Source organism: Falco cherrug, chromosome 4 (assembly GCF_023634085.1).
Source record: "Falco cherrug isolate bFalChe1 chromosome 4, bFalChe1.pri, whole genome shotgun sequence".
Taxonomy (NCBI): domain Eukaryota; kingdom Metazoa; phylum Chordata; class Aves; order Falconiformes; family Falconidae; genus Falco; species Falco cherrug.
In genome coordinates, this window is record NC_073700.1 from 58,713,679 (window position 1) to 58,731,644 (window position 17,966).

The following is a 17,966-nucleotide window of genomic DNA, read 5'->3' on the forward strand; positions in this document are numbered from 1 at the left end:
TCTACTTGACAGGAGGGTATAGGCAGGTGGAGTTAGATCTCTCCTTCCAGATAACAAGCAGTAGGACAAGAGGAAATGGCCTCAAGTTGTGCCAGGGGGAGGTTTAGACTGGATATTAGGAAAAATTTCTTCACTGAAAGGGTTGCCAAGCATTGTAACAGCCTGCCCAGGGATGTGGTGGAATCACCATCGCTGGAAGTGTTCAAAAAACACATTGATGCGGTGCTTAGGGACACAGTTTAGTGGTGGACTTGACAGTCCTGGGTTAATGATTGGACCTGATGATCTTAAAGGTCTTTTCCAGTCTAAATGACTGTATGATTCTAAGTCATCCTTTAATTTCTCAGACCATTAAAAACATGAGGCAGAGCCATATCTCTGTTGGAAACTCTGTTCCCCAGGCACATTCTGACTGCAGAAAGTTGCCTTGGAGGTCTGTTAGCAGGCAAAACCTGAATTCTCTCTAGAAGCAGACAGAATAACCTTCAAATGGCACTGTTGAATATATTTTACTGTTAGTAAAGCCACATACAGCACATCCTGTCCCAGGTTCAGCCAAGGCTGTGCTGGGTTCAGGGTACTCATAGCATCGCTTGAGCCAAACAGGCAGGCTTGGGATAGGCAGCTCTCTGGAGCCATGCCCATGCACAGGTCGTGTCATGTTTGTAGGGCTTTATTGGTTACTGGAAGCTGGTTTGCAGTTTTTAGAAAGTGGGGTAACCATCAAACTTTATATACTTTTCAATTTCCCTCAAGACATCTTTCTAAAATTCTGCATACATTTACTGTGCCAAAAATATTTTTAAATATTCCCTTTTAAGTCAGAAAAATCTCCTGCTATTTCTATATTTAACTTCAGTATTATTTTTATCTGCTCCGTTTTGCATTTCTGGAGTCAGGTAGAACTTCTTTGTTCTCTTTGAAAGCTGCAAATGCTCCACTACTGGGCTGGTTTTGTGCTGGCTCTAACCACCGGCTTCATGGACAGGGCTTCTTCAAATTCCCCAGGGAAGAGAGTGTAAGAAGGAGGAGGGATGGTCAAAAGCAGGTAGAGATTAGAAGACGGTCAACACTTACAAGCTCTGTTTCTGTGGGTGGTTACATATATTCATATTTGAAGCATTCAGAGCTGTCAATGACAGCCCTTGCATGGCAAGAGCTTTCACCTTCAGGGTTTTCTTTTTTAAATTCGACATAACTTTTATCTCCATAATCCATCAGATATTATGTCCCAATGGCCATTGTTTCCTTGCTAGGAAGCTAGGAATTAGCTTCCAAGCTAGTTTTCCTTCAGTACCCCTGTCCCATTGGGCCAATCCTTGTTTCACCATACGAAATATCATAAGTTCTATGTAAGACTGTTGTTTTCCCTGTATTTTTCACTATTTTCAATGTAGGCTTTCAGGCAAAAGCCACATACACTAAAAAACCACATTTTTTCTACTTCTTCTTCCAGACCTGATGTTTGGCTCAATTATTGATTCATGGGTAAAACTTAAGGGTACAATCCATTAACCCCATCTTGCTTTTACATATCTCCTTTGCTGCCCAAGACCTGCATTTGAAACTTTAATCCAGAGCGCGCTGATAGGAAAAGCATTGACTGCTGGCTAGAATGGATATTTCTAATTCACCTTCATCAAATGTACACCCATTTCAGTCTCAATCCTAAATTACAACTATTTTCTACATACTTGGGAAAGAGAGTTAATAGTGAAAATAAACTACCTGGAGTGCCCCAGGGCAACATCTGTGGTAGCAATTACCTTCCCAGGGAGGTAATCCCTCCCTTCAGCTTTTAAAGGTTAGAGTTTTCAGTGCCAGGATCTTTTAAAGTCTTCCATCAGGATGATGAGTTTTCAGAGGTCTTGCACTCTAGTTAGGATCTCTTTATATAAGGGTGGGTTTTCTTTTTTTTGCATTACCAGTGAATGTTTTTTAAATCATTACTGAAATGATCGTGCAAAAGGACACCAACAGAACTGGGACCTCAGATGCCCCCTGACCTGTTAGAGAGAGCGCAAAGCACTGTCTGCAACTAACTATGAACACAGTTTCTGGGTCCTGATCTGGGGAACGAGGGTCTTATTTCTGGAGCTAATATTGTAAGATTAATCTCAATTAAATCCTCCAGTCTGAGCATCTCAAAATAAGATCTCTTCTTGCCTATTTGACAGGTTTGGGGAAAAGTGTCTCAAATTTTCTGGACCACAGAAAGATCTCACAGCCCCAGCTGCAGCTCACCCATCCATGCCCCTGGTGAAAGATTTGTAAAGGCAGGAGGGATGTGTTGACTAGCTGTGTCAACTTCTAGAGTCCCACAAACTGTAACTGGGGGACCACTGGGACTGAGCCTCATGGGCATGTGCTGAACAAACTGAATACAAACACTGAATTACAGTCTGAATGCCCAAGAGTTTGCAACTTAAAACACAGATACTTCGTTCCAGGGACTTTTTCAAAACTGGAAGAGTGATTTCACATTCAGTTTTGTGCCTTAGTTTCCTAAATCATGGCATGTCAAACTGTGGGATAGAATATAGTATGGAGAAGACAAGGGCCAGTAGTGACCCACGGTGGCACAGCACACACCACGGTGCAGAACTGTGGGGAGATGTCAGCTGTGGTCTGGCAGCCGTGAAGCTGCTCAGGCTATGGTCCAGCTGACCTATTGTGCATTTCCACAGGACATACTAACTTGGATGACAACACTTGTACACCATTTCTTGTTCTGGTACTACCTTGGTCATCAGTGGTTCAGGGCTTGTGAGGCCACTTGGTAGGAAGCATATTAGGAACTTTTGAGGATGATGTTCTTGAAGCTTATGCTCCTGTCTGATAGGTATAGAGGTTATTTTACAAGGATGACACAAAGGATTTTTACAGCCATCCTAATTCAAACAAAAACAGTGCAACTGTGTGTTTCATTTCCACACTAAGCTCTGGAACAACTAGTTACTCTGCATCAAAAATTTTCAGTTTGTGGGACATAGATAAAAGTGTCACAGGGAAAGAGGAGATTTTTCCTAAAAAGGCACAATATAAAAAGAATTTTTCTTACATCATGTATATACTAGAAGACCATGAACAAGGCAGAAGCATCAGGCTTTCATATTTTCTAAGCGATCCTGCTCTGGATTCTGTTGTACTTCAAATCCATGTCTAATACATGTATAAGAAAACCATCAACTATTCTATTCTACTGATCCCCAAGAATTGCAGTTTTGATGGTATAGCGGTACAGCAGAACCTCTTGTCACCGGACCTATGACTCTGTGCTCATAGAATCACAGAATGGTTTGGATTGTTTGGGTTGAAAGGGACTTTTAAAGATCATCTAGTCCAACCTGCCTGCCATGGGTGGGGACATCTTTCACGAGACCAGATTGCTTTGCTGATCAAACCTGACTTTGAAGACTTCCAGTCATGGGGCATCTACAAGTTCTTTGGGCAACCTGTTCCAGTGTCTCGCCCCTCTCACCGTATGACACCACAGGAGCCTGTCTGCCCGTGTGTCCCCCCCCACAACCGGGCACAGACATCTGTAAGACAGACTTGATCTTATCCATCCAGTCTGCTCCCACCACTGCTTCCTGTGCCTCCAAGCTCACAAAGGCAATGCAACCTGCAGCTAAAGAAGGGGTTGGCTGGGAACCTTCCCAAGGACCATATACTTTTCAAAGGTATTTGGATAACTATGTTATTCCTGAAGGGTGCCCGAGATGGTTGGCAGATTTGGATATGAATAAGAGAGAAAAGAGTTTCTGAAGTTTCTGACTCTGAAGAGGCTGGCTCTGACCTGGGTCATCAAGTCCAGACACCTTTCACCTTTGTGAACATTGTAAATCCTGTTCACAATTTGGTCAAGCTCTATCTTGAAATCATCTAGATTTCCTTTCCTCCATTACTTTTACTAGCAGGGCATTTTAAATCCTCACTCTTCTAACAGAAACTGCCATACAGTTCTGAGCCCAAACTTACAGACAGCTAAGTCCCTGTTCCAGCACTTCTTTTAATAGTCCTCCCTCTGTGGTTTATACCCAACTCTTCATCTCATGTTATACAGCATGATCACCTCTCTTCCATTTGTTAAGTTGAGGAAGTTAAACAAGATAAATGGCTTCATGTTGAGAGGAGATCAGACTTGTCTCACAGAATTGCACAGCAACCCTGAAGCAACTCTTCCAAACTGTGCTTACTGTTCTAGATCACAGGGGGCTGGAGCTGTGTAGTGAAGTACTAAAGACAGGGATTTGCCGATTCCTGTGGAAAAATACCTGCCCTGACATAGCGTTACTGGAAATATCTCATCTGACAAGTCCCCAGCTCACAGTGATTATTTCCATGCTGAAATCCCTCCTCTCCCAGCCATGCTATTTTCCAGTCATGTGGGACTATTACCAATTCAGCAAGCTTTTTAATAGTTCCTGCTGTTGGGGTTGGATTTTCTGTGCTGTTTTTTCCAGCATTCTGGGTTGGAGATGCTTCAGTCCCCTGTGTGTACTGACATCTCTGGACTTGACTTTTACCTGGGATATGGCTGTACTCTTTTATGTGTGCTCCATTCTCCTGATCACCCGGGTTTTACAAGCAACGCTGCATCTTCCTCCTTGTTAAAACAAGAAACACAATGCTCAGTTCATGTTTTGTCTAAGGCTTTAGTCCTCTCCCATTCTGTACTGGCTCTGCCTCTTCTCTTCTTCCTTTTAGTAGTTAGACACCTTTCACCGCCTCATATTTATTTCTTTCACCAGAAATAACTCAGTTTGACTCTTGGGGCTTCTCATCCTGCTGACAGCATTAACAGATTGAATATTTTGCTAATGCTTCTGAAGGGATGGTCCCAATTTGCCTTTCTTATTCAGGTTGAATTATAGAAGCCATTTGCTAAAAGCGAATAAACAAGAACTCTTTACTTGTGAACAGAACTTAATTGGTAATGGAATAATTTAGGTAACATCACGGTGCCCTTCTGGCATGAGGTGCACCATCGCTTTCATGTTCATTGATCCTATTTAATTTCCATGGCATGCAGACTGCAGCTCCCATCAGACCTCCAGAGCCCACCATGGACAGGTCACTAGATTTGACATGTGCATTCAATTTAATGTCCCTCACAAGGGACTCTCCCTTGATTTCCCATTTCCCTGTCTCCCACCTTATGAGACATGCAAGCTCTGCTGGGCAGGTGCCACTCATCCATTTTGTGTGTGGACAGCATCCAGCCCAGGAGGAGTGCACCTCACCACAGGGCTCTTAGATGTCACCATAGTGAGAAAAAAATGGTGGTGCTTTGCTCCAGTTTAATCATATCTCTCAATTTTGTAAGCATTAAAACCATCCAAAGTATTTTGATGTAAGTCTAGCTGACAGCTTTTTCTTTGTGAATAATGAAAAAAAGTAGGGTGAAATTAAATACCTCTAAAATGTTTTGTCAGTTTTCCCCCTATGTTCCAACTCTGCTTTGCACTGACAGACAGATAAGATGCATATGAAAATAACATCGCCAATGAATAACGCATTTCTTCAGGAGAGCATGTAAAGTCAGGAAGATTGTCTTCCCATTTATGAATTTAAAGCATGAATAATTTAGCAACATACTGGCACACTAAATATTTATTTGTGGGACTGCTCTGAGTAGAAAAGATTAAAAAAGTCGCAGAAAACAAACTTTGACTATGAAGATATAAATAGGAGATTTGCAAACTGATTTAAGGGGCTTAGGAGCATGTACCACAATTGCAATAGAATTTATGTTATTAAAGCCTTGGGTTTCTTCTGGAACTGTCCTCTAACATCCTGTGTGGTTCCTAGACAGTTACATTGGTTTGCCTTGATGTGCCTCCTACTTATACAACTTTCTGAACACAGTATGTGCTAATATTCTGCAATCAGCAATTGAAAAAAAGACACATCGACTGCATTGCTTTTAATTATGAATATGCTTCATGCAATTAAAAATTAAATCCCCCAGCCTTGACTAGCTTTTCTGAAACCAGGCTGACAATCTCAGTACTTCTTTTGGTTTCTGCAAAGCAAATCATGGTCAGCCCTCTCTGGAATCGGTTTCTGGAGGGAAGATGGGGGTGGAAAAAGAGGATAGCAGGGTCTGTTTGCTGTAAATAGAGAGGAAGGAACCTGGGGATATGTTTGCCACCTCCTGGTTTCCAAAGATGAAAAGCAAACACCTAAATCCCCTCAGGCAACTCAGTGTCTCTGTTTTCTCTCTGTTGTCAGATGTCATCATTTGAAATGGTACTTAGGCTCCTAAATCTCTGAGTTACTTTTCTGTAGCAGCTTTACAACAGTGTATGAAGGGACAGCACAGAGTGGGCAATACATTCAGACACAGCCCCGCTTTTAAGTACTTGTCTTTATAGTTCATACACCATGATTTTAAGACCTGACTGCATGTAATTTTAGCTAGAGACAAACAACACATGCAAAGCTGTAAAAAGAGGTCATATTTTAAATAGAGAAGCACAGGATGCCAGAGCTATGACTGAGCATCTGAGTTTTTGCTTTCTGAGTCATATTAGGAGTATCTTCTCAAGAAGCTTTCTTCATACTGTGGATTTTGCAGCTCTCTTTTTTTTAACAAGCGGATCATATTGTTTTCCTCTGCAAAGTGATAAGATGAACACCGCATTTTCAAGCTAGTAAATGGGCTGCCTGCATCCTGCAGCACCACTGCATTTAAACCCAGTGACTGCCAAATCTCCCATGAAGGAGAAGTACCTTGTGAACCTGATGGTCTGCCCATAGCAGAGCCTGGGAAACTCGGGCTTCAAATGCACTTAGTTCCCAGGAGAGGTGCAAAAAATTTAAAGTGTCAATGAGATGGCTTTCTAAAAGAGGAGTCCTAGCTAAAAGTTAGGGCAGGCATATGGAAAGGGTTGGATGGTGTTCTCTGGCCTGTGTTATGGCAGATGGCTGGAGTCAGACTGGATAATAACAATGATCCTTTGTGGTTGTATAAGCCATAAGTGGCATGAAGATAGCCATGTATATTTATGTTACACCCATAAAAACTATTTGAAACTATCACTAGGATTACAAAATCCAGTACAGAGAGGCTAGGGAAAGCCACAATTAAGTGAGGATTGCTAATTTGTGCACAGGCACTATGATTGTCTTTTAATTTCATAATTAATTACGCATATTACTCTGTGATGTGAGGGTTTAGGAGGAAAAAGAGCTTATTCTGACCTCTCCTGACCAAGCCAGCATGAGAAGACCTGTGTCACAGGCTGCTGGGAACATCTGCCTTTGGATGAAACCTGGAGGCAGGGACCTGGGCACAGGGCTCCCCTCTCACACTGCCCAGTCTGAACCCCCACACCATCAGCGGGGTTGGACTTCGGCTTTCTTTTGGATGAGCGCTCCAGCTGGTAAGGCTCTGAGCATCACCCCTGCAGACAGGCTGATGGTAACATCCAACCCTGCAGTGCCCCAGTCCATCAGTGGACTAGACCTCAGCCCTCAGGTCCCAGCTGGAAAACAGAAGTGAGAGTGTTTCCCTGCTGCACAGGGATGCTGTGAGGGCAGAAAAGTCCATTACAGACAGACGGCAAGGTGCTCAGATAACAGCAGTTGAACAAATGGGAAATGTCTCACACAAGCCGGTCAGCTCCCCCTCTGATCTTCTCCAGAGCAGAGGCTGGTAATTATAGCCCTGTCCATTAAATTAAATGGTGACTTTGTCCAACAAAGCATAAGTTAATTAATTTTTACTTGTTCTCTGTAAGATTTGAGCTGAACTCATTTGTGTTCAAAGGACAATGCCTTAACTCACTGCCTTAAGTGATTTCTAGTCTCACTGTCTTGGTTTAGCTACAACTCAAATCATATCGCTCTGGAGCTTGTGCTATTCACCGGCTAAATGTGTAAAAGCCGATTCCCAACCCCCACTCCACTGCCCCTTTGCCTGGTGGTAGGTGACTGCATATCTGAAATTAGAATCGTGGCCATTGTTTACTATTCCGAGTATAAAGTTTTCCTGCTTGAATTCCCTCTTTATTCTTGACATGGTTTCAGGCTTTTTAATTATTTGACACAATGAATATTTTCATCTTCATTTGATAACTTTGTATATTTTAATTTCTTCTCCCCTTCTTAAAAAAAAAATAAATCATGATTTTTTTTGCCATTTGGAATAAGCAGTCTTCTGGGAGCTTGAGAGAGCATTCATCTTTCATCTGTAGGTGAAAACAAGCAGCTGCCATGCACTAGTCAATGGCACACACATGCCAGCAGTGTTCACAGTGGGACACTGTTCTGTCCTCTGCCTCTGAATCCTCTTTACTTGCACAGTCATCTCCTTGGTTTGAGGAGCTAGAGGCACTTTCCTCAGCATATCACTGCATCAGCTGGGTGTTGTTGATGGATTTTCTTGACGGGGATACTGCAGTGCTTTGGGCAGTCAAGCATGTGGTAGCTTCTGAAGAAGGGGTGGGATTATGCAGGGTGACAGCTACCACTGGGGGGGGCGGGGAGGAGAAGTGTTGTCCACCTCCATGGTGACCAGTACATTGGGCTCCTTAGGGCTTCCCTCCCATTTCTACCAGTGACCTTTCTTTGTCCCCTTCCCATGGCAGCAAGGGTCTGGCCCAGGCTTGGCACTTCTCTATGGATGGGGAAGCAAAGGCATCCCAGGAGAGCCAAGAATCTGTGCCCCCCCCCCCCCCCCCCGCCCCCCCCCCCCCCCCCCGCCTGCACAACCTGGCACTGTTTTCTGCACTATAAGACATTGCTGAAAGGTCCAGTCCCAAGCTGCTGGTGATTTTACTTATGTACCTGTGTTTTTCAAGCTCCAGGTCTCACAGGTAAGCTCAGAAATGAACATTCGGAGGGTCTGTTTTGTCAAACTCTGGATCTGGCTGTAGAATAAACGCTCAGCAACAAAGAAAGAAGCACCTAAAAGCTGGGAAATTTACTACCTAAGTATACATTTAGAAGTCAGGCTCTACAATGCATTGCTCTTGGTAAAAAATCATTTCCTTTGAGGAGGACTTACCTGTCTTCATTTGGGTATATCAACTGATCTTTCTTAAGGGCAACCTGCATTTTTTAGAATGGCTAACTGCAAACATATAGTAAATTAATATATACAGCACTGAGTGAAGGTCCAATCAAGAATACTCAAAAGTTAACTTAAACAACAGAAAATCAACTCCTGAGCCACAGTTTACAATTACTTAAATAAATATATAGAGTTATTCCTGCGTATATAGGTAAATGTATTTTTGCCTTAGTTTATACTTTCAAAGACTGTGTTGCAAATGGTTTATCTACATCAAAACGATAACTCTTTTTCTGCAGAGGAAGAGAAGTGGTTAATATGCAGCTTTTTATGGCTTTCTGGGAATAAAAGATGAGGAGAATGCTCCAAACTTTTTAGTGAAAGATGAACCAATGACAAAGATGTAAGAGAAACCCACAGCCCACAAGTGCCTTTCATCAAATACTGCCCAATCAATACAACTCTAAACAAAATTTAGACTGCTGGGGTAAAAATAACACATTCAAGATCACTTTAGAAATTGGACTAAAAATAAAGATCAGGTTTTGCCTTGGGATTAGATGGTTTAATTGTTCTTCTTTTTGTATTTTAATTTTTAAAATTGCAGGGTGGTTTGTTTAGTTGGGGTCTTCTGTTGGAGAAGGTAAAAAAAACCCAAAAGAGTGTTAATAGCAGGGCATCATAGCGGGAAAAGGAGAAAATACAAGATGTTTATCTCTTTGCAGAGGCAGTTCCCAGCCCTGCAGCTCTCCCCAGCCTACCTGCAGCAGAGCCTTGCTCAAAGCAGGAGGATCATGCTTCTGTAAGGAGCTGGAGGCTTGAGCTTTCTGGGTGTGACATCTGTTTGCTTTTGTGAAAGGTATAACTTCTGGGCAGTTTTCAAAAAGCCATAATATATTTGGCAGTTTAGACACCAGCTAAAACAGTTGCTGCGTGAGGTTGATGGGAGCAAGGGGATGGACAAAGTTAGCTCATTACTCCCTCTGCCACGGACAGCAGGGCTATCTCCTGCTGGATTAGCTCATCAGAAGGAATTAGAGCAGCAAAAGTGCACTGGCACTGGCATGTTTCAGCCAACCCCTGTTTCTTTGCATCCCAAGGCTACCTTGGGATGGAGAGGGCTTGACAGTCATTATTGATGAAAATGGGTTTACAGCGTGACTCTTTGAAAAGAGTAACAGAGAGCTATCTGAGCAGGGAAGGTCTGATCTGCAGAAAAGGTGTAAAATGGGTATTTTAAAATACATTAGAAAGGAGGCACCATAGGCAACATATATATGATGGGGTCTCACCCAGAATACTTCATCCAACACTGGGGCCCCAAGCATAAGAACACATGGAGCTGTTACAGTGGGTCCAATGGGGGAGTCGATCAAGGGGCTGGACCACCTGTGAAGAAAGGCTGGAAGAGTTGGGGTTGTTCATCCTGGGGAATAGAAGGTTCTGGGCAGACCTTACAGCAGCCTCCCAGTACCTAAAGGGGCCAAAAAGAAAGCTGGAGGGGGACACTTTATCAATGATAGGACAGGGTAATTGTTTTAAGCTGAAAGAGGGTAGATTTAGTTTAGCTATAAGGAAGAAATTCTTTACTGTGAGGGTGGTGAGGCGCTGGCACAGGTGAGCATGGATACAAGGCAAGTGTTCTGCTGAAGTGAGGCTCCCAGCTCACTGTGTGAGTTTAGAGAAAAAGCAAATTGAATTTCTGTCCATGATGCTATCATTAGAAGCAGATTTTAACACTAAAGCACAACAAACTAATTAAAGAGCAATCTATCTCAGGGTGAGTTGGAAGAGGAGGAAAATGTTTGATCTGCCTTTGAGTAGTAGAAGTGAGGCTTTTCTGTTTTATAATAAGACTTTCTCTGTTGAAAGAATTGATACACAACTAGAAAATTAGTGATCTTAGTGGGCTAACTAATGAATTTTTAATATCAAAGGAGATTTTAAAGAAACATGAAAGTCAGTCTGATGCTGGCATCTGTGTCATACAACCAAATTTGTATTGTAAACATAAAGATTTTATATTTTGGCATAATTATATTCCTTCTTATTGTTGACTAGCCTCAAGGTATTTAAAAAGCAATTTTTGCTTACTTTGCTTTTAAAAAATGCAAAATGTGACATTTTTATACCTCTTAGACATGATTTTTATTGCTTGTTACCTGTTCATGGGAAACAGGAGCTATGTGGAAGAAGGAATGATAAAATTATCTGCTGTAACACAGGACTATATTCAGCCCTACTGTAACCTCACAGTGTTTTGGAAAAATTATTAGTTACAGCAAGGTTAAATTCAGTCCACACTGCCAGTTCATTTACTTAAATCTGGGGTGGACTGCTTAAACCTTCATATATGCAAATGCATTAGGGAATTAAGTAGTTGTAGACATAATCTGCTGGACAGCACATGTACTAATCCAGTGTTTCAGCTACTAAAATATCTTCTATCTGGTGCAGTCTGTACTCTATTCTCTTCCATTTGACCAACTTGCTGCTACAAATTACGATATTTTAAACTTGGTCTTCAATATTCTTTTAAACTTATTCTTATGTAGTTCTTAGCACTGCCCACTTGTTTTTCACAGTCTCTTACTGCAGTACTACACACACACACTTGTTTACTAAAATGGGTTGTATTAGCTAAATCTGATTTTTTTTCATCCCTGTAAATATAGAGAACCTGTGACTTGCAGTGGATTGGCATGCTTTAAAGAGAGCAGAATTTGATACTTCGTGTGTGGCTCACTACCTTTCTGTGGTTAAATGCTAAAGAAAGTTAGCTCTTCTCCAAAAGATTCATGTCCTTCCAGCCCACATCCACAAATTGATTCTTGTCTATAAATTGTTGTAGTGTTTGAGATGGTTTTACTATCCACTGAGGTTTCTGATTCACTGCTGTATTTGAAGTGGCACTTTCTATTTCAAGGCACTCTGATTCAAGCACTTCTGATCTTATTGCATGAAAAAGGTTATTTTGATCATCATTGCCTTCATGGAAGTCACAACGCCAAGATGATGCTGCACAGGTTGGGTTTGCACAGCTGCTCTCATCGCCTGGACAGTGTTCAAACACTCCAAGTTGACAAATGTCTCAGAAGTTGAGAGCATCCAAAAGGCCTCATATTCCCTGCTGTTTCTGGAAGAAAAGCTATCTTTGTTTACATGTGGAGATGGAGTCAGGACATCAGTGGCTTCTGGCTTCTGCCTTTAGAATGGAGATGAAGGTACCTGTCTGGAAATACATGTGGGCAGTGGAAGACAATGGGCCAACTGGAAGGAGAAATGACATCTGTCCAGTGAAAAGTAGGCAATGGCTAAGCTAAGGGTAGACCCTGAGGAACATGGAAAGACAAGTGAATAGGCTTATATCTGAAGGGATACAGAAGAAGACGTCATTGGAAAATGCAGAGTTAAAAGAAACAAAGCGGTGGGGAAAACTGCGTTGTCAAGATCATTTGGGGACTATTCTTGGGCAGAATTACATTTGCCAAGCCCAGAGCAGAGGGTGTTTGAAGGAACACAGGAGGAGAGGTAGACACCTGTCTCTCCCCTCTAATCAGCTTCTCAGTTCTGTTTGATTATTTTTTAGGTAATGTTACAACTAAATGCTTCTTGCAGCTAAACTCCTCCTTCTCTAATGTTAAATTGAATAGGACAGTTGTAGACATGATTATGAAATGTGATGTTACTAAGGAGAATGAAGAAGATGTGAATTGTTATTAGGAATGGCATTGGGGTTGTGAATAAGGTTTCTCAGCAGCAGTGGCGTTAAAGGCACTGTGTGAATTGTGTGCTGCAGATCTGGAGTGTCCGCAGAATGAAAAGAAGACATATGACTTACAATTTCCTGCAAGGAAATTGAGTGGTTGGTAAGGTCTGTCCTAAACTCCCGGGAGGAATCACTGAGAGAAGTCATTTGATTTCTCAAAATCGTAACAGCGTAGTATCGGAAAGGACCTCCAAAGGTCAGCCAGTACATCCACTGCCCAAGGCAGGACAACCTTTATCTGTGTTATTCCTGTCAAACTTGTTCTTGAAGATATCCAGTGCTAAAGATCCGTACGCGCCCCAGTCAGCCCCTTCTCTTGCACCCTGACCTGCTTATACTTGGAGTGAACTTCAGTCCTCACGCCTCTTTCTTTTTTGTCATGTGAGCACTACTGTAACATTTCTGAAACCTTTCCTCATTTTGTTATTTATGCAGAAACAATGCATTGAATTAAATAGATTCAATAGATCCAGATGCCCCAAAATGGCATTCCCAGCACAGAAAGAAGTCAGAGGATTAACCCCTTTGGATTTGTGCAGATATGGGGAGAAATTACTTATCCGCTTCAGGAAAAAGGGAAAGCAAAACAGGGGATAAAGGGCTTTAAGTTTTCATGTAAGATGTGAGCTCCTTGTGTCAAGAATTCTGCTTAACTGTCTCTAAACTGCTTTACATGTTTTCTGCTGTCATATTAATAATATCTATTAGGAATAATAAAATTGTCCTTGTGTCCTTCTGCCATGAGCTGGGGCAGACACACCAAAGCCAAAGTACCAGCACTTTGTTTAGTAGACACATATTTATTTAGTAGCACATATTTAGCAGACAGTTACTGTTTCTAACCATCAAAAGGTCCTTCCAAAGCATAAAGAACTTAGCGTATGTTTCAAATGCAACAGTTCTCCACAGCTGTGGAGAACAACATACTTGTCTTGAAAAACTGAGATCAGTTGAAATGCTGAAATAGCAACAACTCTGGGCTTGCACTTCGGGTGAACTTTGTGTCAGGTAAGGGTACAGGGACCTAAAGTACCAGGCTAAGGCATTTACACATGTGCTGGTAAAATGGGGGGTTTCTGCTCTTCCTTCCACCCCCAGCACACAGTTATCAGCACTTGAGAGTTCATGTCTGGTTTCTGCTCTTCCTCTGTCTTCCCATAGTCACTTGGGCAAGTCATAGCCTTTCTTTCTTCCTATCATAACTGTCTTTAAAGTAGGCAACAGTGCTTCATGGATGAAAGAAATGTACCCTAGTAGGTGAAACATTTCGTAGAGACATCTAGTTTCCATTCTTGACTCTGGCCTATTTGGTATCCACAGAGAAGTGTCATCACCTCACCCTGCCTCATTTTCCCCAAGAGTAAACAGAGATATTAATGCTTACATTTCTTTTTGCAAATCATTTTGTTCTTTGCTGATGAAAGATGTACTGAACAGTTAGTTGTTTTGTTATCAGTATTCATACTAAAGATTTCATACGTATTTTAGGAAGGAGGAAAATAAATGTACGCTGCCAAAAAAACCCCAAACCTGTCTTTCAGGAGCTGGATTGTTGTGCATTGGAGAGTGTGCATCTATTCAGATCTGGTGCTTGTATGGTCCTGGACGGGGCTGTGTGTCTTGTGCCATGCTCCAGGCAGTCGACTTCTGCCTGCAGTCTGCGGCTGGGACAGAGTTCCCCTTTCAAATGGCCACTGAGCACTACCAGGGTACTTCAGAAGTGTATTGAGACAGTTCATCCTGGAAAATGTGATTTCACAGTTAGTAAAACATTAGACATGGTGATAAAAAGGCTTAATATGTGTTGTTTGTTTTTCTGGCAAGACTGATTTTTTTTTTTTTATATTGCACTTTTGAAGCTGAGCAAAATGAAGTCTCTACAGAATTTTCTGAGTGATTTGGTTTTGATTTTCATCTGGAAGATTATTGTTTCCTCCCGGACAATAAAAAATAAGACCCACAAAAATAACTGTTTCTCTGAGGTTTTGACAATAACATGTGCAAGCCCCAGACACACCAGCCTTGCAGCTTGTCTGACATGCCCCCCCCCAGTAAAACAGCCACTTCAGATGTAAAGGGGTGCTTTCATCTCTCTTTGTGTTGGCCTGTAAAACTATCAGATAAAGAATGTAGTTTAATACTGGTTTAAGACAGCCAAAGTCTGCACTGCTTTCTGCCCCAGCAGCCAGATGCTCCAAAATCATCCCTCCCAGCCAGGCAGGGAAAGCCCGAGGAACCTGACCCAGCACCATCCTGATGCAGCAAATAAATGGGGCTCCATCCAGAGCAGCTCCCGGGGACCGCAGAGCCTGTGGCAGGAGGAGGGATGGGACCAGCACTTCCAACAGTGATATCAAACTATGTAGCCCTGTTTTCAGGTTTACAGGCAATTAAGTCAGGACTGCTGAAGCCCAGGGCATTAATATAACCTGTAGCTGGTGTTGATTTACATGAACCCAGGGGCTGTGAACTGTAGCATTTCAGGGGTAGCTCTAAGCTCAGTTTGGGTACCACTGTGAGGAGGGAGACGGAGCTTAAACTTCAGGCACCCTTAAATTGACTGTGAAATGTGAGTCAGAGCCTTGATTTAATTCTTTATTATGACGGGAAGGTTCAAAGTGATGCGTTACATTTTACCTCTGAGCTTTTAGCAGTGAAGGCAACAGGATGGAAACAGCAAAAAGCCAAGCACAGGGGCAGGGGGATTAGTATGTCTGCTTCAAGTTTAAAGTGAACCATTTTTCTCACCTGCAGAGCATCAGTTATCTTCTGTGATGCTTCCTATGTTTTCCAGTGTCTCATTTTCCCTGAAAATGGGAGTTGAAAACTAAGAAGAGTTTTATGCAGTGAAACAGTCAATATCATGTCTGTGCAGAGGCAGGGCTGGGGCAGCAGGAGCAACTGTGGGCAGAGGGGTCTGTCAGGAGCTGCATAACACTCCTGTGTTAATGCGTAACATCTGGGATCAAATCAGTGTCAGCTGAAATGAGGGAGACTGGCAATAAAAACAGCGAGTGAGGAGTAAAATAGACAGAGAAGAAGTAGGGTTAGGTGTACCATCTGTTTCTTTATAAGCATTCCTGCTCTTCCTGTATTTGCACCTGGACAGGTGGGTACTCTTCATGCAACTCTAAGAGCTTCCTAAAAGTGAGGAGGGAGGAAACCTCTTCAGATCCAGTGGGAACCAAAAATGCCAATGAAATAAAACTCTCTTGATCAAGGGCATCAAAGACAAAAGGTGGGTCTAAAGGAATTGAACAGATATGTGGTCACAATCTGTTACCAGGATGATGGTGTGGGTTGTGGGTCTTGGAAATGTTGTTGCTTGAGAGCAAATTGAAGTCTCACCTATCCAGCAAACTTCAGGAAATAAGAGGCCCTGCAATCACAAAGGATTTAATCTTTTAACCTTAAAACACACTTTAGCCTCTCTGTTTAATAGCTGCCAGTAGGCCTGCCACCCACTAATATGGCTTATGATTAGTTTGGCTGTTAATCTACTTATTTTTCTGGCTTGTACGATACATCACAGAAATTAGTTTCACAATTTGTGTGGTGTTCATGCAGACTACTTATTCTTGTGGTCTGCTTATCCTACTGAGAAATAGTCAACCATCCTCTAAGTGCAATAAGGCTTTCCAGCTTTTTTACCTGTTACCTTACAGCAAAGGTGACACCTACCTCCTGTAGGATAAGAATTGTGGGGCAGCTGGGATTTTTCACCGGTATTTGCTATTCCTTTGCCTCCCTTTTGTTTCATTTGCTGCCATGTACTGTCTTCAGACATTATAAACCACATTTAATTCATGTTTTTAGTGAGTTTTGGCACACTTTGGTACTCTGGGCTCTCCTTTAGAGTTTTGTGTTTGTTCTCATGTTGTTCATCAGCCATCTCTGCCATAGTGGCTCACAAAGTGAATTCAGGCTGCTCACCATTCTTTAACATGAGCCTCTGCTTCATGTAAGCAGTTCCAGCTGGCTTGGTGCACAGCCCCTGAAAATCCCCAGAGGCAGACATAGTTTTCAGTGGACATCACAAAATGTGGATTATTTCATTAATTAGATGCTTGTACCTTATCAGCTTGTCAGTATATAGCTTTGCCAGTCCATTTATCTTTCCAGTCACTGCATATAGAGTTGTCTCTCTAACTCCTCTGCAGAAGATATCTATCTGTACCTTTGCAGATGTCTTTCTCTGGCATCTCATTCTTTAAACCAATGCAAATCAGTGGATTCTTGACTCTCATGAGAAACATACTGGCAACGTACATAAGATTAAAATCTTTGTTAAAGGAGGCAAATCTAATACAAATAAAGGAAGCAAAGCTGTTGCTTTGACTAACAGTTGGATTTCTATGGTGATGGAGCCTAATTCAAATCAGGCTGCTACAAGTGGATACAAACTTTTTTTTTTTTTGGGGGGGGGGGGGGGGGGGGTGGCAGGAAGGGTATACACTCGAGCACTACCCAAATGAAGGTATTAGTTATGAACCCACCAGATTGTACCTCTGCTCTGAGTGATGGAAAAATCCCTCGCTATGTATTGATAGGAAGGTTGGCAGATTATTTAGAAAACATAGAATGAAAGAATTAGTGGCATTATGCTGATCAAGGCTTAGGCCTACTGGTTTATGACAGTTATAAAAATTGAAATGTTATTTACTGGTCACAATAGTGCTCTCTGAACAAGCAGCACTGTAAATCGTAATAAAATGTGCATCTCCTAACCAGATATACTTCTCATGTATATACTTCTTGAGTAGCTTATACCTCTTATATGGCTTATTTACACTCCTCTAACTACCAAAGAAAATGCAATAACTTTGAGCTGAAATGAGCTGAGTTATTGTTTCTTGTGTCCTAGCTTGGGAAGGCCAAACAGGCAGGGATGCAAGGCGAGTCAGACCTAAGCTGCTTCTTGCATATGTACCCTCATTGTATGCACAGATGGCTAAATAAGCAGATCTCTGACAGCGCTATTGTATATATACCATCATGGTAGCTGGCAGGACAAGCTAAAGCTGCAGATATGAACGTATACCTGCTTTAACTGACAGATCTGTCCCATAGACCATGCTTCTGAATAAACCCTGTTTTAGGGGTGAACTGGGGAAGCTGAGCTAGGTTAACATTTTTATGAAGTAGTCTTGGCTCAGTGTTGGTTGAAGTCAATAG